The 26,860-nt window shown below is 47.0% G+C and overlaps 1 long non-coding RNA gene and 1 other non-coding gene across 7 annotated transcripts; both read left to right on the top strand.

Annotated features, from left to right (window-relative positions):
• The first annotated feature begins 1,674 nt into the window (after positions 1-1,674).
• Positions 1,675-14,096, top strand: LOC105760244 (nucleolar pre-ribosomal-associated protein 1). 6 transcript variants are annotated; one of them, XR_012053635.1, is made up of 16 exons: positions 1,675-3,322; positions 3,405-3,475; positions 3,553-4,205; positions 4,284-4,325; positions 4,413-4,578; positions 4,662-4,742; positions 4,823-4,921; positions 5,413-5,476; positions 5,555-5,596; positions 5,684-5,851; positions 5,935-6,015; positions 6,093-6,198; positions 6,663-6,726; positions 11,538-11,735; positions 12,401-12,545; positions 13,835-14,096. It is a non-coding gene; the product is annotated as a nucleolar pre-ribosomal-associated protein 1 (long non-coding RNA). The 6 variants fall into 6 exon arrangements; XR_012053630.1 differs by having other exon boundaries at positions 3,136-3,322; positions 12,504-12,545; XR_012053631.1 differs by having other exon boundaries at positions 3,136-3,322; positions 5,684-6,015; positions 12,504-12,545.
• Positions 14,097-17,423: 3,327 nt separating this feature from the next.
• LOC115493434 (uncharacterized) lies at positions 17,424-23,908 on the top strand. Its single transcript, XR_012053629.1, has 4 exons — positions 17,424-17,823; positions 18,452-18,625; positions 20,138-20,212; positions 23,761-23,908. It is a non-coding gene; the product is annotated as an uncharacterized protein (transcript).
• The last annotated feature ends 2,952 nt before the right edge of the window (positions 23,909-26,860 follow it).

Genomic DNA, 26,860 nt, shown 5'->3' with positions numbered 1-26,860 from the left:
TTGGGAGCGGCAGAGGCGGCGGGGACGCGGCACTTTTCACCGCACTGCACTGAAGATGGAGCTGGAAGAAGAGAGCTGGCAGTGAAATAAAGCTTGTGGGTCAAGAGCTGAAATCACTGGGGCTGGGAAAGGGGATTTGTAGGGCGGGTGCTGTAATCACTGCAGGGCTGGGAAAGGGACTGCACACACCATAGGAACCGAAGGGCTGGCACAGGGACTCTGGGGTTCTTGCGGCGACATCCCTTTATGCCTCTGACATGGATGCTGGGGCTGCCTATTACGCCTGAAACTAGAAGAGGATGTGTGGTATACATGTGTTTTAATCGTGTAACCAGATGGATTAAGAAAATCCAACACCCAGAGCAGATTTCCGCTTGATCTGTATCTGTGTGTTGGAGACGGAGAGACACTGTTTGGAGGGTGGCAACAGCGGCAGGTGAGAGCTGTGAGGATGAGGAGGGCTCAGAGCAGCCCCAGGTGAGAGCTGTGAGGATGAGAAGGGCTCAGAGCAGCCCCAGGTGTAAGCTGTGAGGATGAGGAGGGCTCAGAGCAGCCCCAGGTGTGAGCTGTGAGGATGAGGAGGGGGCGGCTCCTGCCGGGGGGAGGTTGTTTTAAGGCGAGGGTTTGCCGCCGCTGGGTTGTACACGGAGCTGCTGGAGAAGAGGAGTTTATGGGGGGCTCCCGGGGCTGTCTCATGGAAGGACGATGGGCGCTTCGGACGGGGTCCGGGGGATCATCTGGATACGCGCTTGGGGACGTGGAGCATTGCTCAAAGGAGGAGCCGAGGGACAAACCTTTGTGCTGAGAAGCAGCGGCCAAACAGGTGAGCCGGTGCGCCTTTGTAGCGGGGACTTTTCTCCTTTCCCTTTTAAATTTCTTCTTGACAATCCCTCCCCAGTGCCCCCAGGGAAAAATAAAAAAAAATAAAAAATATTTTGAGGACAAAAGAAACTCAAATTGAGGGTGCCGGCTTCTCTTCCATTATTGACCGTGTCTGAACTAGTGGGGGGGTCCCCATTCACTTGTGGTTTTGAGGGTACTGATTGGAGGAAAACCTGCCTTTTCCAGGGTGTTAGGGATATCAGAGGGTAGACAAGGAATCCCTGTGTTCCCTTTTAAATGGAAGGGGACAAATATTTTTGTCGTATGATGGGTTTGAATTAGCCCACCCCTTTTCATCATCCTGAGGTCGAAATGGAGGGACAGTTCTGTTGTCTCCCCTTTTAAAGGGTTTGGATTGAGGTAAAAAGCCCCCTTTGCCATCATTTGAGGAAAGCAGCTTCTCTGCTCTTCTAGGGGATGCCATGGAAGGGGAGCCCACATTTCTTTGCCCTTGTTGAAGTGAGGTGAGCGCCTAAGCGTGGCGTCAGTTTCGGGGCTTCAAAGGAAGGGAGGCGCGGCTGTGGCAGCGCTGGCAGGGTGGGCATGGGGCTGTGCCGCTGCATTTGGGGTGCTTCTTCTGCCCCTGGCCTGGCAGCGAAGGGTCCGGCGCGGGAGCCCCGCTGGCAGTGGCTGGGGATGGCCGAGGCGGGAGGGGAGTTTGGCGCGGCTGGGCTGCCGCGGGACTGCCGGAGCCGCGCCGGTGCGAGCCGTGCGGAGCCGAGGGGAGCTTTGGCGGGGCCGGCGGGCGGGGCAGGCGGCGCGGGCGCTGCGCCGGTGCCGGCCGCTCCGTCCACTCCAGGCGTGGGACTTCTCATTTTCCAGCCTTCCTTGCTGCGGTGGGTTTGAGGAACTTATTGGATCGCTTTCTTTTGTTCGTAGTTGGTGTAGGAGAAGGGCCGTGGGGATCCTTTTGGTTGTTACAGTTCTTGCTTCAGGTGCTGGTGACAAGGGGTTTTTTTAGATTGAGTTTGTTGTTGAATTTTTTTTATGAAATTGGTGGGAATTTGATGTTTCTTTTGTTATTTTATTTTTAGGAATTGGATCTTTTCAGTAGTCTTTTTGATTTTGCTTTTTTTTTTTGTGGTGTAATAGTCTTTTAGAAGAATTTGGATTATATTTAAAAATATTTTTGTTATACTTTTCATCTAATGTTGTTGTATTATTACACATGTTTTGGAGTTTTATTTTTTTAAGTTTCATTTGGATGAATTTATGCTAGATAGTAGGACTATGTTTTTATTTTTGGAGTAGTTGGTTGTAGGTGTATTGTGTGTTTTTCAAGTGAAGGCAAATCGAGGCTTGTATTCGGTTGTTAGAGGAAAGGATAAAAATATATTGGTCATGTTAACAGTGTTGAGTTATTTTGTGGTTTTTGATTTAAGTTTGTATTGGAGTTTTAATAAGTTTGGTACAGTAGTGTTTAATGGTGGAGTTATTTAAGGTAAGATAATTTATAGTTAATTCCTATTTGTTTTAGATTTGTGTGTAGGTTAGAGGAGGTTGTTGAAGGGTGAGTGGGTTTTGTAGATGAATTTTAGTGTTTCAGTTTATAGAACATTTTTTTGGATGGGAGTTACAGTATTTTGAGTTGTTTGGTATCGCTGGTGATGTATTGTTGAGGTGGTAAGGAGTATTTGTAGGGGTTTTCCTAAAGAAGTTTTATTGTAGATCTAGGTAGTTGTGGTGGGCTGTTTAATTGTTTTATGGTTTTTGGCTTTTTGGTAGTTATTTAAAATATGTTTGAGGGTTTTGGGTTTATTGAAATACTTGATTTGGAGGAAGTTCCTGTTTAGAATGTATGATTTGTTTGGCTTAAAATAAAAATTTTATATTTTTAGTGAGGTTTATTTTTTTCTTTTCTTACTGCTATATTTTGTGATATTTGTGTTGGGTTAGTAATAGGAATAGCTTTACTTTTATATGTTGAAATGAGGGTAGTGTGTACTGGTGTTCATAAAGGTTTAATATTTTCGTGGTTCTGATGTGTTAGGTTAATGAATTTATAAAGTTTACAAGACATTTTTTGTTTTTATTTCTATACAGGCAGGGTTTTCTTAGTTTTAAGGATTTGTTTGGCATAGATTAAGAGGCCCTATTGAGGGGATAGGACAGGGTGTCTCTGTTAATCTATTTGGCAATTTTGATATTGGGTTAATAATGTTAATATTTTGCTAGAATTTTTGGGTTTGGTTAATTTATTTATTTATAAATGTGTGCCTACAGCTGTAGTGTCGCTGCTGCAGCTCTAAGTATCCATTCTTGTGTGCGTTAGGTGGTCCAGTCGTGTTACACCGAGACCCCCTCTGCAACCGGCCCGCAGACCCGCTCCTTCGACCTCGTGAGAATTCGGGAAGCGGCACACGGCTCTGCAAGGAAGCCTTGATCTTTGTCCTTTGAAGGTGCCACCCAGGAAACCTTCAGGAGTGGCCGGGGAGTTGCTGTAAGTTGGGGAACAACTAGTGAGGGGGAGCCAGGGTCCACTCGAGTTTTGGGAAGGCCACCTCACCTCATCTCCTCTCCAGCCAGGCAGAACCTGCCTGGAGGGCGTGGGCAAAGCGTGCAGCCCAAGGAGCCTGGCGTTCTTAGGAGAATGGTGAGTAGCAGAATTGCTGGGTTTTGTCCATTGTGCAGCTAAGATCATGCAGTGACATTTGGTGTTCTTGATTGTAGCTGGGCAACGGACCACAGCCCGGTGACCACAGGACATTCCCAGCAGACGAGGCAGCCTCCATTCACAAGTGACATGGATTCTCATCCCCAGATGTCTGAGAGATAAGTCAAGGGCTAAGGCCCACAGAGGGGATGAAAGCAAGGAGCTGGGAGGGCCTTTTGAATCAGCTCTGGGGGCGGGGATGTGCAGGAAGTGTCCCTTTAGGCCACCTGAAGGGAAAATGTTTCTTTTGATCACAGTGCTGAGGTGCGCAGGGCAGAGCAGTTCTGGTGTGTGTCCTGTCACTTGTCTCTGGTGCACTCTGTCTTCTTTGGGTCTCTCAGTCCTTTCTTCTTGTCGAAAGCTCTCTCTCCCTGTCCTGTCCCCTCCTTTGTCACGTCCTATCCTGTGTCACGGGTATCTGCACATATTTGTCCCGGAGCTGCTCTGCCCTGCTGCCTAGCCTGTAATAGCACAAGTCCTGGGGACTTGAAATTTGTAATGCAGGGTGTTGTTGGGCTCTAGCTTGTATTTGTTGATTGTCATAACATTTTTGGTGCTGTTAAGTTGTCCTGCAGCAATTTTACACTAGTCCTAACTTCCTTTCAGATGCAGACAATTCAAATCAGTGGCAGAGAACCCCAGTCCTGGGTGAGGGTGTTGCCGTGAGCAGGTCAGTCATTGTTTGCATTTGCAGGGGAAGCCTAAATGGTGACTGTGTCACAGCAGTGTTCTTTGCCTTTATTTTTAGGAGGTCCAGGCAGATAGCAGCAGTGAAGGCCCATTGTCCAAGGTGAGCAGCTGACAGAAGCAGTTGTTTTTGCTCAGGTCTCAATTTTTGGTGCAGCTCTAAGCATCCATTCTTGTTTTTGTGCTTTAGGGAATCATCTCAGAGTGCACATACCTCTGTCACCAACTGGCTGATGGACCAGGTTTCATGCACTTGTGACCTCGCTGGAAGCATTGCAGGACCCTGTGATGGACCTTCCAATTTTGCATTTCAAGGTCCCATCCTGGTAGCCCAGAGGAATGGCTGAGGAGTTGCAGTGAGTCGGGGAGGAAGGGAGGAGGAGTGAGAGTCCACTCGTGTTTCAGCAATGCCATGTTGCCTTGTCTCCACTTAACCTAGGTGTACCCTGCAATGACGGCGTCAGAATCCAAGCACGCCCGAAGCGTGCAGGCCAAGAACCCGGGCATTCTGAGGAGGATGGTGAGTAGCAGAATTAACAGCTTTTGGCCAATGTGCTGTTAAGACTGTGCACTGATGTTTGGTTTTCTTTCTCTTGGCAGACCAAGAGGTGACAGCTGGAACTTACCAGGCAGGCAGACGGCCTTCTTCTGCAGCCAACAGGGATTTGCATCCCCAGATGAGTGCAAGATAAGTGGAAGGTTATGACCCACAGAGGGGATGAAAGCAGGGTGCTGGGTTGGGCCTTTCTAGAAGGAGTTTTCATGTATGTTTTAGAGAAAGAGATGTCCAAGAAGCATCTCCGTAGGCCACCTAAAGGGAAAGTGTCTGTTTTGATCTCAGTGCTGAGCTGCGCAGGGCAGAGCAGTTCTGGTGTGTGTCCTGTCACTTGTCTCCGGTGCACTTTGTCTTCTTTGGGTCTCTCAGTCCTTTCTTCTCGACAAAAGCTCTCTCTCCCTGTCCTGTCCCCTTGATTGTCATGTCCTGTCCTGTGTCACGGGTGTCTGCACATATTTGTCCCCGAGCTGCTCTGCCCTGTTGCATAGCCTGTAATAGCACAAGTCCTGGGGAATTGAAATTTGTAATGCAGGGTGTAGTTGTGCTCTAGATTGTTTTAGGAGATTGCCATAACATTTTTGGTGCTGTTAAGTTGTCCTGCAGCCGTTTTACACTAGTCCTAACTTCCTTTCAGATGCAGACAGTTCAAATCAGTGGCAGAGAGCCCCAGTCCTGGGTGAGGGTGTTGCCATGAGCAGGTCAGTCATTGTTTGTGCTTGCAGGGGAAGTCTAAATGGTGACTGTGTTACAGCAGTGTTCTTTGTCTTTATTTTTAGGATGTCCGGGCAGATAGCAGCAATCAAGGCCAAATGTGCTAGGTGAGCAGTGGACAGAAGCAGTTGTTTTTCCTCAGGTCTCAATTTTTGGTGCAACTGTAAGCATCCATTCTTGTTTGTGTGCTTTAGGGAAGCCACTTGGAGTATGCCAAGCCCCTGTCGCCAGCTGGCCGATGGTCTGGGATTCCTGTGTCTGTGAGTCCTCTGGAAGTATTTCAGGACTCTGAGATGAAACCTTGAAATTTTGTATTTCAAGATGGCATCCGGGTAGCCTTTGGCAATGGCCGAGGAGTTGTGGTGAGACGCCGAGATAGGGAGGGGGAGCCAAGGTCCATTTAGGTTTCAGCAGTGCCGAGTCACTTTGTCTCTTCTTAACCCAGGCAGACCCTGCGATGACGATGGCAGCCTCCGAGCATTGCCAAAGTGTGGGGCCCGAGGAGCCCGGCGTTCTTAGGAGAATGGTGAGTAGCAGAATTATTGGGTTTTGTCCATTGTGCAGATAAGATCATGCAGTGATGTTTGGTGTTTTTGATTGTAGCTGGGCAAGTGACCACCATCCGGTGACCATAGGACATTCCCAGCAGACGAGGCAGCCTCCATTCGCATGGGACATGGATTCTCATCCCCAGATGTCTGAGAGATAAGTTGAGGACTAAAGCCCACAAAGGGGATTAAATGGAGGCACTGGGAGGGTCTTTTGATCAGCTCTGGGGGCGGGGATGTGCAAGAATTAGGCCACCTAAAGGGAAAATGTTTCTTTGGATCACAGTGCTGAGGTGCACAGGGCAGAGCAGTTCTGGTGTGTGTCCTGTCACTTGTCTCTGGTGCACTCTGTCTTCTTTGGGTCTCTCACTCCTTTCTTCTCGTCAAAAGCTCTCTCTCCCTGTCCTGTCCCCTCCTTTGTCATGTCCTGTCCTGTGTCACGGGTATATGCACATATTTGTCCCAGAGCTGCTCTGCCCTGCTGCATAGCACAAGTCCTGGGGACTTGAAATTTGTAATGCAGGGTGTAGTTGTGCTCTAGATTGTTTTAGGAGATTGCCATAATATTTTTGGTGCTTTTAAGTTGTCCTGCAGCTGTTTTACACTAGTCCTAACTTCCTTTCAGATGCAGACAGTTCAAATCAGTGGCAGAGATCCCCAGTCCTGGGTGAGGGTGTTGCCGTGAGCAGGTCAGTCATTGTTTGCATTTGCAGGGGAAGCCTAAATGCTGACTGTGTTACAGCAGTCTTTATTCTTAGGAGGTCCAGGCAGATAGCAGCAGTCAAGGCCCATTGTCCAAGGGGAGCAGTGGACAGAAGCAGTTGTTTTTACTCAGCTTTCAGTTTCTGGTGCAATTCTAAGCATCCATTCTTGTTTTTGTGCTTTAGGGAATCAACTCAGAGTACTCATACCTTCATCACCAACTGGCAAATGGACCGGTGCCAGGAGCGTGGCTTCTCGTTTTCCAGCCTTCCTTGCTGTGGTGGTTTTGAGGAATTTACTGGATCATTTTCTTTTGTTCGTAGTTGGTGTAGGAGAAGGGCCATGTTGTGCTTTTTGCTTCTTACGGTTCTTGGTTCAGGTGCTCATGACAAGGGTTTTTTTTGGGTTGAGTCTTGTGGTTGGATTTCTTTTTGATGGGTTCTTATGTTTTTGAAGGGTCTGTTTTTAAAGGTTTATAATGTTTTTTATGGGTCATAGCATGAAGTAGAGTGTAGCTTTTTAATTCGGTTGTGGAGGCTTTTATTGGCGTGAGTATGTAGTGGTTTATTTTGGTTGGTTTGAGGTAGTGTCCTGTAGTTAATTATTGAGTTTTTTAAAATATTGATAATTGCATTCTTGTTTATTATGTTATAGGGGTTTTATTTGTTTGTCTTGTTTGATTGCTTTGTATGTTTTATTATCTCAGAGAATTTGGGAGTTATTATTTATGGTTACTTTTCTCTTTTGGTGACATGTTTATTTCTAGGTGGTATTTGTGTTTTGATGGTTTGAGGCATTCTGAGTTCCTTGAGTTAGGAATTATTATTTTGTTGTTGTGAATATATTTTTTTTTTTGTAGTTGGATGTATTTGTTGTTTTTTATTAGTTTGATTTTTGGGAACATGGGTATTTCTATGGTGGATCTTTATAGGTAGTTATTTTATTTGGGTGGTGAGTTTTTTGTTTCTTCATGGTTTCGATTTTTTTATATCTGTAATTATTTGGGGGGGTTAATTTTATAGAGTATTGGGTTCTCTTGATGTGTTAGTGTAGTGGTAGAGTATTGTTTCAGGTTTTTTTTAGAAACATTTGGGATCTGTGGTATGGTTTGGAGTATAGGAGGTTAGTTAAAGAGTTTTTCTTTCTTTTTAGTGATTTTTGTGTTTTGTTGTGTGGGTTTCTATGGGTGGTTTTTTTTTTTTTTTTAATTAATGTTCCATTTTTGTGATTTGATAAGAACTGCTAGTTGAAAGGAGTGTAGTGGGGGTTTTTTTGCTGGTAGTTGGTTGGCTGGTGGAGCCTTTCTGAATATTTTGGACAGTATTGTTGGTTATTCAATGCTGTTTGTCTTGGCATTTTATTTTTAGGAATTAGATTATAACTGCAAAGTTCTAACTGTAACTCTAATGAAACAAAACAAATGCATAAATATGAAAATGGGAATATAAAACTTCAATTTTAAATATAAATGGGAAACATATAAATAAAACATGTAACATAAATAATGTTATCCATTACTATTAGATAGTATATTGTTTGATATATAGTATTTTGTTTATATAAATACATATAAATATAGATTATAAATATAAATAAAATTTGTATAAAATATCCCTATTGAGATGTATAATTAATACATGTGGATATATAAATATAAAAATTACTAAATAATAGAAATCAATACAGTACATAATGCATATTTTACTGTGTATGTCCTATTTTAACACATTCTATGTCCTAAATATTATGTATCGAAATACTGTACCTCAATATATTGTAATCTAATATATAACAACTTGTAAAAATCAAAAATAGAAAGATAGAGATATTTAAATATAGTTTAAAATAAAGGGGATTTTTATTTTGTATTTGGTAGTAGGTAGGGGGTTTTTTATAAAATCTATAAATATAAATAAAATAAAATTAGAAGTGTATGTATAGAAATAGATCCTAAATACCTTAAGATCTATAAAAAAATTCAAAGGTAAGCAAAAATAAATATTAGCAGTATCTATGAAATATAATATAAATAATTTATTATAATAAGTAATTATTATAAATAATATAAACAGTAATTTATAATAATTTATAATAATAATTTATAAATAATAATAATAGTCTATCTTGCTACCTTCATATATATATTATATATATTTATAAATACATCACTATAAAGTAGAAATGCAAATGTGTCTATAATGATGAAAAAAATATATAAATATTCAAGTACCGTTTACAGACAGGGCTTTTTTTGGTTTTTATTTGGTTAGAGGCAGGGTTTTAATGGAAGAAAAATGAATATACCTTTTATTTTGATATCATTCTAAGTATAGAAATATATATTTCATGTATACAGAGATATATAAAAATATAAAATAGAAATGAAAATAAGTATTTGGAAGAGATAGAATATAAATAACACAATACATCAATCTACATTTTAAATGTAAATTTGAATATAAATGCGAAAAATATAGATAAATTTAAACACTGTTTAAAAGAAAAGGGGTTTTTAAAAAATTTTTACTTGGATAGAGGCAGGGGTTTATTTTAAGCAATATAAACCTTTTAGAAATAGAAATCTAACTATAGAAATATGTAAGCAATGTATTAAGTAATGTATAAAAATGTAAATTGTAATAAAATATAATATGAATAAATGTAAGAAATTATAAAAATTGCAATTATACATCAATATGCATTATAAATCCGAATGTGAATATAAATTAGAAAAATATAAAAATAAAATATATTGAGATGCAGTTTGAAAGAAAAGGTTTTTTCTTTTGGTTCTTATGGGGTTAGAAGGAGTGGGGTTTTTTTTGTCGGCGTTCTTTTCCGCGCGGGATGTTTTGGGGCATTTGCTGCCGAGGACGTTCCGGAGGGGCGGGCGGCAGTGCTGCCGCCTTGTGGACACAGCGCGGTACTGCAGCTCGCCGCCCTCGGCCGCCATCTTGGGAGTGGCGTGTCGCGGACTCGCTTGACCTTCTCAAGCGGGCGCGAAAAAGAGGACGGGAAAGTCGAGGACCCGTGTCTGTTTTCTACGCTGCCTGAATTGTGCCTATCGCCGGAGCCCCCCGACGGGATTTTCCGCGGCGGTTCCGGTGCCGTGCACACGGGCTGTGGGCTCAGCGGCAGGCACCGACCGGCATCGGCAGATTCGCCTCTCTCTGCCCGGCTCCTGCAGTGGCCGCCATCCTGGGCGCGGCCCTTGCCTCTGCCGCGCTGGGCGCCCGTCCCGTCCCCTCCCGTGCGTTCCCACCGCCTCCCTGCCGTACAGCTGGAAATAAACACAACCAACGTAGAAATATACATAGGTTAAAAAGAAAGGGCTTTTGGGGCGGGGCGGCGTTATTTGGTTCGAGGCAGGGTCTTTTAGTTTCTGTGCGGGTTTTTTGGGACATTTATTTCGGAGGATTTTTTCCCAAGGGGATCGATCGCCGCCGCTCTTTTCCCCCTGCCTCCCCTCCGGGCGAGCAGCGGGCCCCGGCTGTGGGGGGCGGCGGTGCTGCCGCCTTGTGGACACAGAGCGGTACTGCAGCCCCCCGGCCAGCGCCCGGCCGAAAACCACCGAGACGGGGCGGGAGGGGCCAGAGCGTCCCCAAACCCACCGAGATGTGGCCGAAGCGGCCAGAGCGGCCCGTTTAAAAACTACCGGGACGGGGCAGGTGGGGCGGTGTGTGTGAGTAGAGGGGAGCGGTGAAGGCGGCGCAGCGGCGTCGGAACAGGGCTGCGCCCGCCCCTCCTGCCGCCCTCCTTGGAATGGGTTGAGGCATTATGGGTTTATTGAGGTAGGGATAACTATTTTGTTGTTTTGTAAACAAATGTCAGTTGTTCTAATTATTGAAGAGGGTTGGATTTTGTCGGAATCTGTGGGTATTGGTGATTCCGAGATTGTAGAAAATCTCTGTCTTTTTGCCCCGTTGCCAAAGAAGAAGCCATAATTCGTCTGTGCTGGTTTCAAGGTTGTTTATTCTGTTTATCTCTAACATGTTCTGCTGCCCTGCCGCAGGTCTGTCCTGCAGGGCAGCGTGTGGGGCTCTGCCCTCAGTGGGATGTTACAAACATTATATACCAGAAACTACCTGTGCTATATTTACAATAACGTGCCAATATCTGTCACCTACGTTGGACAGTGTGTCCCCAGCCTAAACCAATAGAAAAATGCCAACACCACAGTGAAACATGGAGGGCATGAAGAAGGAGGAAAAGGACAAGACACACCCAATTTCCTCCATCTTATCCCCTTTGGACCCCTAATCTATAATCCTAAAATTTTACTTTTGCACCCGTGCCACACTTAATTATTACTTATATCAAACACTCAGAGCTTGTAATTCATCCTGTAAGATTGAAAACTCTTTTCCATGGACAGAGATCACAGACAGTGTCCCTGGGGGCTCTGTACAGGGGGTTTCTGACCCCTGCCAGGGTCCCAGACCTGCCAGGGCAGCCAGAGGGAAGCCCTGGATTCTCACAGGATTTATTTTGCGTGGGTTACCTTTCTGATCAGTGTGAGTGCAAATAAAGTCAAGATTTTAATCCAACTCCTGGATCTCCTGGAGAAGCCTTTCCAGAGATATATTCACTGGCTTGTGTAACTCCAAATGTCACAATAGAAACCAAAAGCTACCAGTATTTATTTGGCAACCCGAGACCTCTTAGAATCGGGTTTCTACATAGAGAAGTGGTTCCTTCCCCCAGAAGAGGTTATAATCTAAGTAGTTCTTAGTTAACTCCTATTCCTGTTGCATAATTACCCTTTCGCTCCCATTTTCCTCTTTCCTTCACTTCCAAGATGCCTTTGTTTTCATGGGTTGGTAAAACTGTGGGTCCTCAAGTCGTTGACCTCTGTGTGGACATTCTGAGCATCTTGCTGTGCCAAGGGAGTCAGATAAAGCTGGATCATCAACAGAAGCGGGAAGAGCACCAGGCTGAGTTGGATCTCTTTATGGATGAGGAGTCTCTGATGACAGAAGTGTCTTCAAATGACAAGGTACCAAATTCCTTGGTACAGAGGCACCTGTTAGTAAACTTGGATTTGGCTGATTCTCTAGGGAATAGTTTGGCTGAACAGAGAGATGCTGTTAAGGTCTTGGAGGAGAATTTAGGAACATAGAGCCTGTGGCCCAGCAGTTGCAAAACTACTGTCTGGAGTTGTGACTCAGCTGCATCACCCACGGTCTCACCCCTGAGCTGGAACACAGTCAGGAGAGGTCCTGAAAGAGATTACCTTTGCAGAAAAAAATGTGTTCCCTCAGCCCTGTGTAAAGCCTTGTTGTGAAAATTATGTACTTGAGGTATGATTTTCCCCCCATCTTTCATCTCTTCTGTAAATTTGTGGAGATTAGAATGTGTTGATGAACCCTAGAATATTCCATTTTCCTCTGGAGATGAGCTTAGACATATTTAGAATGTTCAGTATAACAGCATAAATGTTGGGAGAATGGTATTTATGTGTTTATAATTGATTAACATTTTTTATCCTCTGGCCAGCTAGTAGACAATTTCATGTTCAATAATTGTAATTGACAAGCTGTGGAAAATAGGCAGATGAATCAATTTTTTGATTTGTTTGTTTTTTTACCCTGCATTGTGATTATCTATTCATTGATACTGTTATCTCTCTTTCCCCCATTTTCGTCTGCCCCCCAAACCCAGCTCCTTCCTGTCCTGTCCCTGCTCCGTTCCATTCCCCCTCTCGGTGGTGTGAGATGAGATTTGAGCCCTTTCTGACATCCACACATGCTCTTTGTGTTGTCAGATCCTGTGTGGAAGCCAGCACCTCTCCCTGCCTATTTTGCAGGTGGGTGTGATATTTTTCTTCTGATCAGACCATCTGTAGACCTCTGGCTTAATGTAAATATTTATTTACATTTTTGTCTCTGAAAGCAAAGCATTTATCTCCTGACTTCCCTGCTATTCAGTATCTGCTGAACGGGCTGTGCATTTTTCCTAAGCTAAGGAAAACCCTCCCTGTGATTCTGTTATTTCCAAAGGAGCAGCATTAAGTCACTTATGTTTTTCTTGTCTCCATAATTTTAGCTTGACTCGTCCTCAAAGACAGGGATGAACTCAAGAACCATATGTGGTGAATTGTTAGTTTGGCGGAGGTTTTTGCAAGTTCAGGGCTAAAATGTGATGTAAGAAAAGGCTTTTTTTGCAGCATTAGATTTTTGTAGCATTGCAGCTTTTCAAACTTTCAAGTAAGTCACTTCATTCAGATTTATACTCTCTTGAAATATGCTTGATATGGGTTTTTTTTCATTGTTATGTTAGTTTTTGTTTTGGTTTGATTAGGCTTTCTTTTTTGTCTCGCTTAGGAAAATTTTACAGATCTCACTTTTTTCTTCTCCAGTTGAGTGTAGTGTTACCTTCTTAATTCAAAAAACATTTGCTGTATGGAAAAACCACCTTGCCTTGTGAAGGGACAGGCAGGAGTTTTAATGGCCAGTGGCACAGCCCTGTAGCACACAGATTCCCAGGAAGTGGGGAGCCCTCTGCCAGGCAGACCCACCTGGCCGGGTTCCTGCGGGTGCTGCTGCTGTACCCGGCTGATGAGGTGATAACCAGCTTGGCTTTATTGCCAAAATAAAACTCATCCATTTTCTTAGGAATCCCAGCAAACTGGTCCCAAAGGCTTTGTCACTCAGTCACTGCTGCCATTGGTGTGCAGAGGCTGGATCCCAGCTATCACCCCAGGAGTGCCCCCGCATCCCTTTTCCCCACTTTTCTGTTCCAGTCGTGGGAAATACCTGGGCTTTGTTTTCTTCCCCTTGCAGTTCACTGCAGATCCCAGAAAACCCACAGGAGGGAAGATCTTGTGCTTCCACCACCAAGTGAGAGAAGAGATGGTCACATGCTAGGAGCCTGATTTTGGAATGTTTTATGGAAATGGCCCAGTGGCTTTTACTTCTGGGGTTCCTGGAGTCTGTTCATGGCAGGTCCAGCCCGTGCTTCAACTTAGAGCCCTCAGTCGGCAGGGAAATGAACCTTTGGGAAGTTCTTACAGCTCTACTTACTGCTTTATGAATGGTAATGATTTTCTGGAAGTAGGCTGTCTATTCTGACCCTTTTTCTTCCCTCTCCCTGCAGACTGTACCTGCTGAAAGGCTGAGGTGAGACCAGGATCTGTAAAATCCCTGACTCTCCACGTCTTCCTGAGGCTGAAGCTGTGTTTGCTGTCAGTGGTGACATGGTGGAAGATGCTAAAGACTGAAAATTTTGGGTTTTTTCCCCGGAACCCCAAGACTCTGTAGCTGTGCCCTGTCTGTCTCTTAAAAGAATTTATTGGTTTACAAAGGTTTTTACATTCTGCAATTATTTACCTATAACTCTATTAAAAAGAATCATACTGTATCAATGTGGTGTTAATTACTTTGTGTTGGTTAATTAAAGCAAATTGCTGATAAGGGGTTTGAGCATCCCTTAGTTGGAGCTGGCAGCTCTTATTTAATTTCTCTTCATTCCTTTAATTTCTTTCAATTACTTCTTAAGCAATTACTGCAATTGGGATATACAGTAAGGACAAGAGCACTTCTGCCCTGCTGGATTGGGAAATCTAAGCCCAATTCCTTGGAGATATTGAGGGGATGGGGAGCTGAGCCCCAAGCTGGGTTTTGACAGTGGGAATTTGGTGAGGAAGGAAGAGATCCCACAGAAAGTGGCTGAGGCCAGTTCTGGTGGCTTTGGGTGCTCCTATCCCCGAGAAAATCATCCTGGTTAAAGGGAGCTTGAAGAAGCCGGGGGCCTGTGCCAGGGGGCTGTGCTGGGACCCCCGAACCCTGGTCAGGGATGCTGGGCAGTGTCGGCTCCAGAGGAACACTGCAGAGGGGCTGTGCTGGAACCCCTCAGCTTCCACCCAGAGGTGCTGGGCACTGCTGGGCTTTCGGGGCACTGCTGAGAGGCTCCGCTGCCAGATCGGGGGAGTTTCACCCTTATTTTCTGTCCTGCTGAGCACCTGGCAAGTCATTGCAGCCCCCCAGGCTGCCGATGCCACCGGAGCAGCTGCAATCCCAGAAATCACACAGAAACCGGGCTGGGAGAGGAAATGAGCTGTTCCGTGTTGTTTTTCGCAACGCACTTTGAATTTCTACCAGAATCTCTTCTCTCCCCTCAGATCCCGTACCCCTGAGTTTTGAGTTATCTCAGAAAAATGTCTCGGCCTAGGCTGGAAAAAAGGAAATTCCTGGCACGGCGGGGAGCGGCGGGGTTTGGGGGTGCTGGGGCCGGCACGGGGGTCCCCAGGCCCCGGCCGGTCTCAGTCAGCAGCGGGAAATCGCCGCCGCCGCCGCCTCGGCCCCGCCGCCCGCGGTGGTCCCGGTCCCGATCCCGGCCCCGGCAGCGCCCCGGCGCTCCGGCCCGAGAGAGACCCAGACCCCGCCCGCCGGGGCAGAGGCGGCACCGCCGGGAGCCGAACCGGCACCTCCGGGAGCCGAACCAGCGGCCCCGGTCACCGCTCGGGACCCCCGGCCGGCACCGCCGGGAGCCGAACCAGCGGCCCCGGTCACCGCTCGGGCGGGGCCGGGGCGGGGCGGGGCCCTGGCTCAGGTGCGCGGGACCGCAGAGCGCCTGCGCGGGGCGGGGCCGAGGTTATTTAACTGCCGGGAATCGCCGCGGCAGCCATTTGATCACGCTGAGCGCGCTGCGGACGGGTGGGTTCTGTGCGGGTTCCGCAGCTTCGCTCTTCTCTCCTTCCCCTCCCTCTACCCTTCCTTCTCCTGCTCCCAATCCCCTTCTTTCTATGCCTTTCCCCCGTTTTCCTCTCCTCCCCAAAGCCGAATGCTTTCGCTCCCCTCTCGGCTTCCCCTCCCGTGCCCCCTTCTACCCTTCCTTCCTTCTGCTCATATTCCCCTTATTTCTCTTCCTAACTTTCCTTCTCGTCCCATTCCGGCCTCCCCTCCCGTCCCACCCTCTACCGTTCCTTCCTTCCTTCCTTCCTTCCTTCTGTCCATATTTCTGGTTTTTCTCCCCTAAACCCACTCCTCCTCTTCCCCCAAACGTGACCCCCCCCCCCCCCCCCACTGTCCCTGCCCCGCTCCTCCGTTCTATTCCCCCTCTTTCCCTCCTCTGTCCACCGTTCCTCTTCCTCCCCTGCCGGCCTTTCCCTTCCCCGCCCGCTTTCCTCCGCAGCCCGACTTCCCTCCTCAACCTTTCGCATGCCCCGCTCTCCCTCCTCTCTTCCCGTCCCCTTTTCCTCCTTTCCTCGCAGACGCGGGGCTCGGGGTGCCGGAGAATAAAGCCCAGAGGGCCGGAGCCCGGCGCCCCCCGCCCTCGCTGGGGTCCCCACACGGGGCAGGAGCCGCTCTGCGGGTCCCCCCATTCCAGTGCAACACACGGGCCGACACTGCCGGGGCTCCGGCTGTCCCGACATCACACTGGGGGGTCGGGCTGGGGGGCAGGGAGGGTCCTGGGGGGGTTAGGAAGGGCCCCCTCCGGAGGAGGGGGTCCCGGGGGGGGTCGGGGGGCCCCTCCGGAGGGGGGGGTCCGGGGGAGGGGGGCGGGGCGGAGGGGTTCTTCCCCCCTCCAGCCCCGCCCCCCTCCCGGGGACCCCCTCCTCCGGACCGGGGCCCGGGGGGGGGGGGGGGTGTGTGGGTGGGTGGGGGGAAAGCAGAGGGGGGCGCGTCACTCTGCGGCGTGAACAGACAAAAAAAAAAAACGATGGGCAGCCCTCCCGTCCTGGCCCCACCCCTCTCCCTCCGCCCCCCCCGGGCCCCGGTGCGGAGGAGGGGGTGCCCGGGAGGGGGCCGGGGCCGACCCCGTCCGGAGGAGGGGGTCCCAGGGAGGGGGCGGGGCTGGAGGGGGGAAGGCCCCCCTCCGCCCCGCCCCCCTCCCCCGGACCCCCCCCCCCCCCCCCGCCCCCCCCCCTCCGGAGGGGGCCCCCCGACCTCCCCCGGGACCCCCTCCTCCGGAGGGGGCCCTTCCTAACCCCCACCCCCCCCCCCACCCCAGAGCCCCCCCCCTAGTGAGGGGGCCCTTCCAAACCCCCACCCCCCCAACCCCCCAGGACCCTCCCTGCCCCCCAGCCCGACCCCCCAGTGTGATGTCGGGACAGCCGCACCCCGGCAGTGTCGGCCCGTGTGTTGCACTGGAATGGGGGGACCCGCAGAGCGGCTCCTGCCCCGTGTGGGGACCCCAGCGAGGGCGGGGGGCGCCGGGCTCCGACCCTCTGGGCTTTATTCTCCGGCACCCCGAGCCCCGCGGCTGCGAGGAAAGAAGGAGAGCGGGGAATGGGGAACGAGAACAGGGGAGCAGAGCGGCAGTCGAGGGGAAGGGGACAAGGACAGGGGACAGGTGGGGAGAGGTCGGGGTGTGCAGGGCAGTCGGGGAGGGGGCTGGGGGGAAGGCAGGGTGGAGAAAGGAAAAGAAGGATTGAAGGCGGGTTTGGGGAAGGAGGCAGAAGGTGTGGAGGGGGGAAGGTGTCATGGAAAGGCGGCAGAAGGAACCCGAGGTGGGGGGGGGGGGGAAAGGGGAGCAGGGAGAGGGGGCACGGGGGAGCCCGGCTGGGGAGGGAAGGAAAAGGGACAGGATGGAGGAACAGGGTAGGGGTGAGTAGAGGAATAGAGAAGAAGGTTAGGGAAATGGGTGGAGGGGGGACCACCCGGGGGGGAGGGAGGGGAGGGCTAGGGGGGAGAGGGAGGGGGGGGGTTTTGGGGGGGGGAGGGTGTAGGGGGTGGGGGAGGGGAGGAAAGGAGGGTAGATAGAAGGGGTATAGAGAAAAAGAAATACAAAAGAAAAGAAACGCAGAAGAAAAGTAACGGAAAAAGAGATAAAGGGGCCCGGCCGGCCGCAACCTCCCGCTCCGAGCGCCGAGCAGCAAATGGCTCTGCTCGGCCCTCCCCGCGGCTTAAATCCCCCCGGCCCCGCCCCGCGCAGGCGCGCTGGGGCCCCGCGCACCTGTGCGCGCACCTGTGCTGGCCCCGGCCCCCCCCCGCCCCCCGCCCGTAAATGGCGGCGGATCCGCGCCCGCCTCACGTTCTGCGGGGGATGCTCGGCCCGGGCTGCGGCGGGACCGGCGCTCGGAGCGCCGTGCGGAGATCGGATCGGGGCTGCTCCCGGCGCTGCGCGGCGCCCGACGCGCTCAGGTGGGACCGGGACTGGGATCTGGGCCCGGGGATTTGGGTCCCGGTCCCGCCGGTGTCTGCTGTGGGAGCCGGGCAGAGCCGCTCCTTCCTCGGCGGGCAGGGTGGGGGTGCCGGGGCCGGAGGATCGAGGCGGGATCGGGGCTGGGATCGGGACCGGTATCGCCGCGGGCGGGAGGAGCCGCTCCGCCGGGGCCGCCGCTCCCGCTCCGGCTGCGCCCGGTGCGGGGCTGGAGGAGCCCGGAGCCCCCGAAGGGCAGAGAGCACCTCCGGTCCTTGGCTCGGCAGGGCAGGAGCTGCCGTGCCCTGCCCGTGGCTCGCAGCGTGCCCAACGCACGGCCCGGCACGGGCACCGGGGCACCGCACAGCGCTGGCACGGACACGGCTGAAGGGCTGCCCGTGGCTCCTCGGCCCGGGGCTGCTCCCCACAGGCACGCAGGGATGCTTCAGCCCGGACAGGTGCCACCGACAGCCCAAAGGGACCCCAGGGAACGGCTGGCATCACCTGGGAATGGAGGCACGGCCGTTTGCAGAGGGGCTCTGACAGCAATCCCCGTTTCTGACCTCCCCGAGCTCCCGCACAGCTGCCAGGTATGTCCCAGCCACCCCAAATCTCCTCCCTCTTTTCCAGCCTGAGGCCATCATCCACCAGCAGCGTTTGAGCCAAGGCAATCTTCCCTCACAGGTACTAAATCCCAAGCAATAGCCTCGGAAATGCCTTAAAATCAGAGGTTCGAGTGCAATGATGTTTGGAGATTTCCAGGGAGCCGGCTGGAGGTGCAGAGGTGATGGAAAACTCTCACAGGTGGGTCCCACTGGAGGTGTGCTGCAGGCAGGGATGTGCATCCCTTTCCTGAGGGAAAAGGACATGCAGAGGCCGCTGCTGAGGCTCTGAAAGGAGCTGAGCTTCTGCAGGAGAGATGTTCTGCCTCAGCACAGGCCGGGAGCGCATCCAGCCACCACCCTGTCCTGCTTTAAAACATCAGCTGGAGCCTGAGCTCCGGGGGGTGAAATCAACTGAATTCCAGGGAACTCTGTCAAGTGACCCCAGACACATCCCTGGGGCTGGGGGATGAGGGTTTTAAATAGCAAGTTCTGTAGAATAGAGACCTGTCCTTGTCCTGATCCCACTGAGCTTCCCTGGAACTTCTGCTGGTTCCTGACAGAGCTGGTGCTAAAGTGGCAGCTCTGCATGGGAATTTCCACTCTCCACGAGGTACTGTCAGGTTATTCCAGCAGGAATTCAGCAGGGAACCTGGGGCTGTGGGTATAATTCATCTGAACTAGCAAAGATGATACTGAACCCCAAATCCCGGCACCACGCAGAGAACAATCTTTGTGCTAAATCCCCTGGGTGGGGAAGTTTCAGCAGCCAAATGTATGGAATGATCTAAATCCCAGAGCCGGCATCCCCCAGAGGGACAATCCAAGTGCCAAGGTGGGAGCTCGTGTCCTTCCCCTGCTGCTGGTGGGACAAATTCCCCTCGGCACAGCTGGCTGGGTGGGAGCTGAGATCAGGAGGGGTGGGAGCACAGATGGGAGATGAGGCCGCTGGAATGTCACCTGGAGCAGCTGAACACGTTCTGTCCCTGTAGGAGCCAAAGCAGATCCCTCCTGGCTGAGCTAGAAGGCAGCTGCTGCATCTGCTCTGGGGGAAAACTCCCTGCCCCTGCCAGGAGCGCTGACTCTGCTTTTCCTCCAGCTCCTGAGCAGTGTCAGGGCCACCGGGAGGGAGTTCAAACCCAAAAAGTCCCCACAGCCCAAAGAGTGAATGATGCCAGCAGAAAAACACACCATTAAAATAAAAAACTTAGAGCTCTGTCAAAAAGGCTACGACAACAATGTAATGGGATTCCCAGGAACCTTCTGGTTTGCTCTCGGAATGCTCTTGGTTCTCTTTCATGTATTTTTAGTCCCTCAACGGGCAGCTTGTAGAATTTATTCTGGGACTTAGAGGTTGAGCAGGGTGGGCTCTGGATTGACCTTCACCTCTGGTGCCACTTTGTGCGAACTCAACTTGGCCAGGCTGGGTGAACTCATGACCTCAGCTTTCCCCTCCAAAATGTCCCTCACTTATTTCCCTGCGGGTGAGCTGGGATTTGGCCCCAGACTGTCACTCCTCACCTCCCCGTGCCTGCACAGTGTCCGTTCTGTTCCCCACAGAGCCCTGGGGACACCAGGAGGTCCCTTTGCCTTCTCCTGCCCCTTTCCTGCCCGAGGCTCCTCTGCCCTTGTCCCACACAGCACAGGGGCACAAAAGGGGAAAGGCTCCAGAAAACATTTCTGCAATTAACCAGCAATTATTTCAATTCCCCAGTGAGAAGAACATGAACTCACAGCCACCGAGGCCTGACAGGCTCCTGCAGTGAGAGCTCAGTGTGTGTGTGCAGAGGTGAGTGCAGCATCTGAAAGGAAAAAAACACAGGGGAAAAATGTGATTTATTTTGCTTCAAAGTTATTTCAAGTTCTTAAAGCCCAACCAACTTTTGCTCTTGATTTTGGTCGGGTGAAACAGGAGCAGTGGGCAGAGGTCGTGCCATTGATGCAGACGTGCCTGATGCTTGCTGGGGCAGAAAAAGTAGATCAAGCTCACCTTATGTCAAGCAGTTATTAAAAAAGATTTATAGCTCTTTAAACATAGCACCCTTTAATTACCATAATGTTTCTTCCATGATTTTAACTAATTCTCAGTGTATTTTATAAAACTTAAAATAACACCTCCTCCCCATAAAACAGACCCATCAACCATTAGACAAAAAGCCCTAGTGCCAGTCTCATGCTTGCACATCTAACAGGAGACCCTCCCCATAACCAAACAAAAAATCAAAATAATGTACCAAAAGTAGTCCTTACTAACATTAAAAATACAACTCACCTGTATCCAAAAAACCCTCACCTTTATTTCCTCCAAACACTCTTCAAATTCTAAACCAAAAACTCTTAAAAAAACAACAAAAACCATCAAAACATACTTCAAATATAGAAAAGCCTAACCATATAAATATTTGTCAAAGTCCACAAAAAATATAAAACAATCTAATCAATATCCTGCATTAAAAAAACCCCACTAAACAAATTAGTACCATTTGAAATGTAAAATAAATAAAAATCTTTTCCTAAGAAAAATATCTCCCAAGAAGTAAAACCACCCTGTAAAGATATAAGCAATAATTATTACTCAACAAGCTAAAAATTCTTCAAAACCAAAAGACTTAAAAAACCTTCAATATTTATAAATAATAACATTCAATATGTTAAGTGTTAATAAAATCAAACAAAATTAAATGTCAATACATTTAAATAAATACATTAAGTTTCTTTTTATCTATTAAAATTAAGTTTATTATTCCTTACTATCAAAATTCATTCAGTCTAAATTTATATGTTATTTAATATAACTTATCCTAAATTTTATTAAAAATAATTTCTCTAAACTATACAGTATATGGTTAATGTTCTTAAAAAAATAAAACAACTCCAATTAAAACAACTAAAAGAAAACACTAACAAAGACCTATTCAGAAGTAAAAAAAATAGTGTAGCATATCATCAATTTCATCAAAAATTCTGTTCTTCATTACAATTTCTACTATTTTTATCTTTTATAAGTAACACCAAAAAATAGCAATTACTATTCATATCATACAATTGAAAAATTTTACTCTATTTCCTTAATATAGAAATATTTTTAAAAGTTATTCTAACTTCTTCAAACACTTACTACTAATATACTAATTATATAATATAAATATATTAATTTTTATAATAAACAACCTTTATTAAATATTATAATATTTACAACCAACTTTCATATATTTTATTATCTCTTTATATAATTATCTAAAAACCACATAAAATTTCTAATTCCTACTTTTTTATTCTCAACTTATACAGCTCTTAAACCAAGTTAACTCTCTAACTAATCTCTACACTAACTATAATTTAACTTTATGTTATCTCATAATTTTAAATATTTTTCAAGATTAAAAAGGTATTTAATTAAAAACCTCCTCCAAGCTGTTAATCTTATCACTTTCCTCAGTTATTATTACAAAATCACTTGAATACAAAATCCTACTACAACATTAATTTCTTTTTCTAAGTTTCACACTAAGTAATGACTCTCTCATGCATTTCCTCCACCTTCACACTCTCAATATCCAAATCCAAACTCACAATCCTGTCCATAACCACTTTCAAATCTTTAAAAAAAAGTTTACTATATTCAAAGCATCTCTATTCTAAAAAACTTCTAAAAAAATCCAATTATTAAATAATGTAATTAATCTTTAATCCTAACATTTTTACTCTTAACTACTATTTTTAAAAACATTATATAAAAATATATTAAGTAACATTCACCAATTAAAATGTAAACTATACCTAACCCTAACTCTACCTAAATAAAATAATTAACAACAAACCCAAATATTTTCTATGTCAAAAATAAATTCAAATAATTTTAACTTAACAATTTAACTTTAACAATATAACAAATAAACTTATTTTTAAAATAAACTTAAAAATCATTATCCACACATAATTATTTAACTTACCAGTAATTATCATTTATCATCTGTTATAAACTCTAAAAGAATGTACAATCTTTTAATTACTAATTATATAATTTCACCTATGTTACTAATTATAGATATTATCTAAGTAATTCCTAATTATTATCATTTTCTTCTTTACTACATGCATTATTTTACTCTTGCATTTCTTCATACTTATAACTGAAAAATTATAACAACTTATTATTTCTCATATCAAAACATAAAGTTTACTTATATCTCAACAAGTACAAAAACCCAAGTAAATTTCAATGAGAAACATAAAATCAGATCACACAAAAAACACACTCACCACTCCACAAATAAAACACCAATGTAAATGCAAAGACAAATTACACTATGGAAATACAAACGCAGATTACACAAGAATTGCAACTTACACCTAACATCTTGTACTACACCCACCAAAATATAGAAACTTGAAGTTCCTTTATAAATATAAAAATCAATATTATAAAAATCTTATTTAATAACTTACAAATTATAAAATTCTATCAAATATTATACCTCTACTCTATTTACTTTATTTACTTTTAATTATATCACTTTACCAATTAACCAACCTAAACCAAACATTTAAATAACTTCAACTAAAGTTTCAAGTTTAAATACTTTGTATTTATCTAGCACTACTCAAAAAAATCCATTCTTTACTTATTTAATATACCAATAAAAAACATTACAAATAATCCATATAATTAAAAAGCCCTTACATTATTAACTCTTATTATAAAAATAGTTACCAATTTAAAACAAAAAAGTCATTTATCCATCAATAGTAATCAAAATATAAAAGTAATTTTAAGCCTGGAAACTTAAAATAAAATGGTAGCATCACTTTTTATACCACCTATTATTTCAACAACACTAAAGCAATTAAATCAATTAAAATATTATCTAAATAAACAATCTAATTAAACATCCCTTACATTAAATAACTTTTAACAAATATAAAAATATTAAATACGCAGTTTTACAACAAACCAACAATAAATTTTCTTTTATTAACATACAAACATAGATATAAAAATATTGTATTACATATATAAACATATATTACATACATATATAAACACAAAATATGTTTGTATTATCATACAAACATAAATATAAAAATTTAATAAAATGTATGAATTTATCTAATCACACAAAATCTACTTATAAAAGTGTACAACTTTAAGAAATATCAAAAATAAGAATAATAAAACACAACAATAAATAAAATTTAACGCCATAATTAAAAGATCTTATAACAAAATTATACATTTTTATATAATAATAATAATAATAATGAGAACACCTTCTTTATGTTAATATATGCAACAAATGCTTAACAAATCTATTAATAATTTTTTTTTTCATACAGAGAGAGAGGGGAGACCTGGGAATGGGAAAACCAGAAACTCCCACAGACACTGAAAGATTTGATCTGCAGCCTCGGGAGAAGCTGGGATTGATGTACCAATACAAGACACGGGCATTACGCAGGAAAAGAATAAAATAAAATAAAATAACTTCTGTTTCTGTGGCTGTCAGTAAGAGCCTGCCCCGAGTGAGTGAGAGAGAAACTGTGTGGGCACGATGGGGAAGGGTTTGCAGGGCAGGGCTGGGGCTGTGTGCGCTACACTGAGAGCTGACAAGTTCCAACAGAAGGCATTGAACAAAAGTACCCTCAGTGCGGCAGAACTGAGCAGAGGTGCTGGGTTCCAAAAGCCAAATAAACCCCGGGGTTAGAAAGTTCTGGCCTGCCTTGGAACACAGAACTTGTGGCTGCTCCTGAGCCGCAGCAGCTGCTCGCTCTGCAAACCCTCACGCTCCGAGGCGGGTGTTTACCTGAGCACTGAGTGCTCCCGGCCAAGAGCAGTCCCATCCCTTCCTTGCTAACAGCACAGGGATAAAGGAATAAAAAAGATCACTCTGGCCAGCAGGGCTCTCTCTCTCTGCGTGGGTTAGGGGCAGGGCCCTGCAGGGAGCAGGGCGCTCCAGCACCGACAGCCCAAATCCAGAGCAGATCCACGGGGGAGCAGCGGGCTGGGGACAGCTGGGGACAGCAATGAGCAGAGCCCATCAGCCTCCCTCTGGGGCTGGGACTGCATTTAGCACACAGCTCATACCAGCTGTGGGACTTACACACCTCAGACTCCTTACCACAAACGAGTTCTGATCTAGCTCTCAGGGTGACCTGCACCTCCTCCCCAAAAACCACAGGAATTAGAATTTCCTGCTGGTTTTACAAACTTCACGGCAGCTTTGCAAATGCAAATCCCAGCAGGTCCCTGCTTTCCAGAGCACCCATCCTCAGCCATCTCCACTTCCCTGGAAAACCTGCTCCAGCCCCGGGCTGTACCAAGGTGAGCACAAGTCTGGAGAGGTCAGAACCCTCACCTGGACTGCTGCACTTGGAGCGAGATCCAGCTACAAATGGAATTCCAGAAACGGCCTCCAAAATGTTCCATAATCACACCTTTAAAATGGCTCCACAGGGCAACAGCTCCAGTGCCAGAGCAGCACCTTCATGAGTCCTTGTCCCAGCCCTGGCTCCCTGAAAAACACAATAAAACAACATCACACAGGCCTTGTTTGCAGAATTCCTGATCCAAACCTCACCTTTCCTGCCCAGCATTGAGGGAAATCTGACACAGTATTCACAGGTAACCTTTGCTGAGAGCAGCCATCACCCCAGTCCTCCAGCCTGGGCAAGGTTTTGGAGTGAATGGACCCAACTTCTAACCCTGAACCTAAATTTCTGTCAGCTTTTGTTAGAAAGATACTGGAGATTAAATCCTACAACAGATTTAAAACATTGCACAAGGAATAACCGGCCCAGACAAAACCAGACCACCCCATCTCTGCTCCACCCCATTTCTCCCAGTTTTGGGAGAAATACTGATATAGTTTGTAAATACTCCCCTTCCCTGCTGCACTATCCTTCACTGCACGTCTCTGGAGAGGATTTATTCCATTTTCTGTGCCCAGCAGCACCTCTGCAGCCCAAATCCCACTCCTCGCAGACACAGCCTGAGCAGAGCTCAGGCAGTGTTCCCAGCAGCGGATGCAATTCCGAGTTCCCTGGATTGCTCACGGGGCACTCGCAGCAATCTCCCCTCAGCCCAGACTCTCTGTGCTCAGAGGGAAGCGCAGCCCGATGGGACACAGCTCTGGCACCACATTCCCCTTGTTCCTGCTGGCCTGGAAAGCCACAGATAAACCCAGTCCCTCCGACCTTGCACCCTGAACCCCAGGAGAGCCGGAGCTGAACCCAGATCCCGGCGCCCTGCACGGCTGCGCTGACACCAGCACAGGCTGAGCACTGCCCAGCACCGTTCCTCATTTTCCTCCCTCTGCTCCCAAATCCTGCCAGCCCTCCCCTGCAGTTCCTGCCCCAGCCCCAGCAGAGGCTGGCACCCAGCCCTGCAGCAGCTGGCAGAGCTGGGAATGCACCGAGAGCTCGGCTCCCCGGGCTCCCAGCCCCAGACCAGTCCTTGGGTGCCCGAACAATGCCCAGCCTGCCCCCCTGGGCACAGCCAAACACCACAACTCCGTCAGCCCCAAGGAACTCTGGCATTTGCCTCTTCCCTGCTGCCCTTTCCCAGCACACAGGGGTAGGGCTGGGCTGTCAGAAATGGCATTCCCGAGGCACTTAATCCCAGCAGAGAGGAAAAGGGGAACCCTGCGTCCCTCTGACTTACCCCACAGCATGGGCAGGACCAGGAGCCCTCCAGCGCACACCCCTGGTGCTGAAGCCTCTTGGCTCTGGCTGCTTAAACACCGAAGCTTCTGGCAAAGATGGGAGGAGCTCAATGATTTCTCCTGTCCTGAAAGAGAGGAGGAAAAGAGCATTAAGCCCACTGTGGAAGTCAAAAGATCCCGGCTTTCACACTTCTGCTGTGATTGCTCACTATGGGGTTTTATCCATGAGAGGGGACACCAATTCAAATATAAAAGTATTTTTATTCCTAACTATTTCATTAAAAGGAAGCTCATTTTTCTATTGCATTCTTAGCCTAATTTTAACAGAACCATTTTTATCCCAGGCCCCACTTGTCAGTCATTCAATCCTTTACCACGGGACTTTATACAAAGGAAGGGATAACTGGTGCTGTGTCACAAGAAATCCCGGAGAGAAACGTGTCCAAAACCTCACAGAGAAAGGTTTCAAGGCACTCCAGTGCACAGACAGCTGCTCATGCCTTGTCAGGCCACACCAGTTCTGTCACATCCACCTGAGCTGTGCAGGCGAGGCAAAGGCTGCCCTTCCTCCCAGGGAACACTGTCTGAGACCACAGAGAGCCATCCTGGGTGAAAAGAATGAAATGAAAATGTTTTCTGGCAGAAAATGAGCATCTGTAATCAGAACCTCTGGACAGATTTAGTAACACCATTTTCATAGGATAAATACAGGCCATGCCCATCCTTCCAGGCCAGGTGAAACCAGGAAGGAGAACTACAGGAAAAGCAGGAAGACA

Source organism: Taeniopygia guttata, chromosome 1A (assembly GCF_048771995.1).
Source record: "Taeniopygia guttata chromosome 1A, bTaeGut7.mat, whole genome shotgun sequence".
Taxonomy (NCBI): domain Eukaryota; kingdom Metazoa; phylum Chordata; class Aves; order Passeriformes; family Estrildidae; genus Taeniopygia; species Taeniopygia guttata.
The sequence above is the reverse complement of the archived record's forward strand: the minus strand, read 5'-3'. Positions and strand labels throughout refer to the sequence as shown.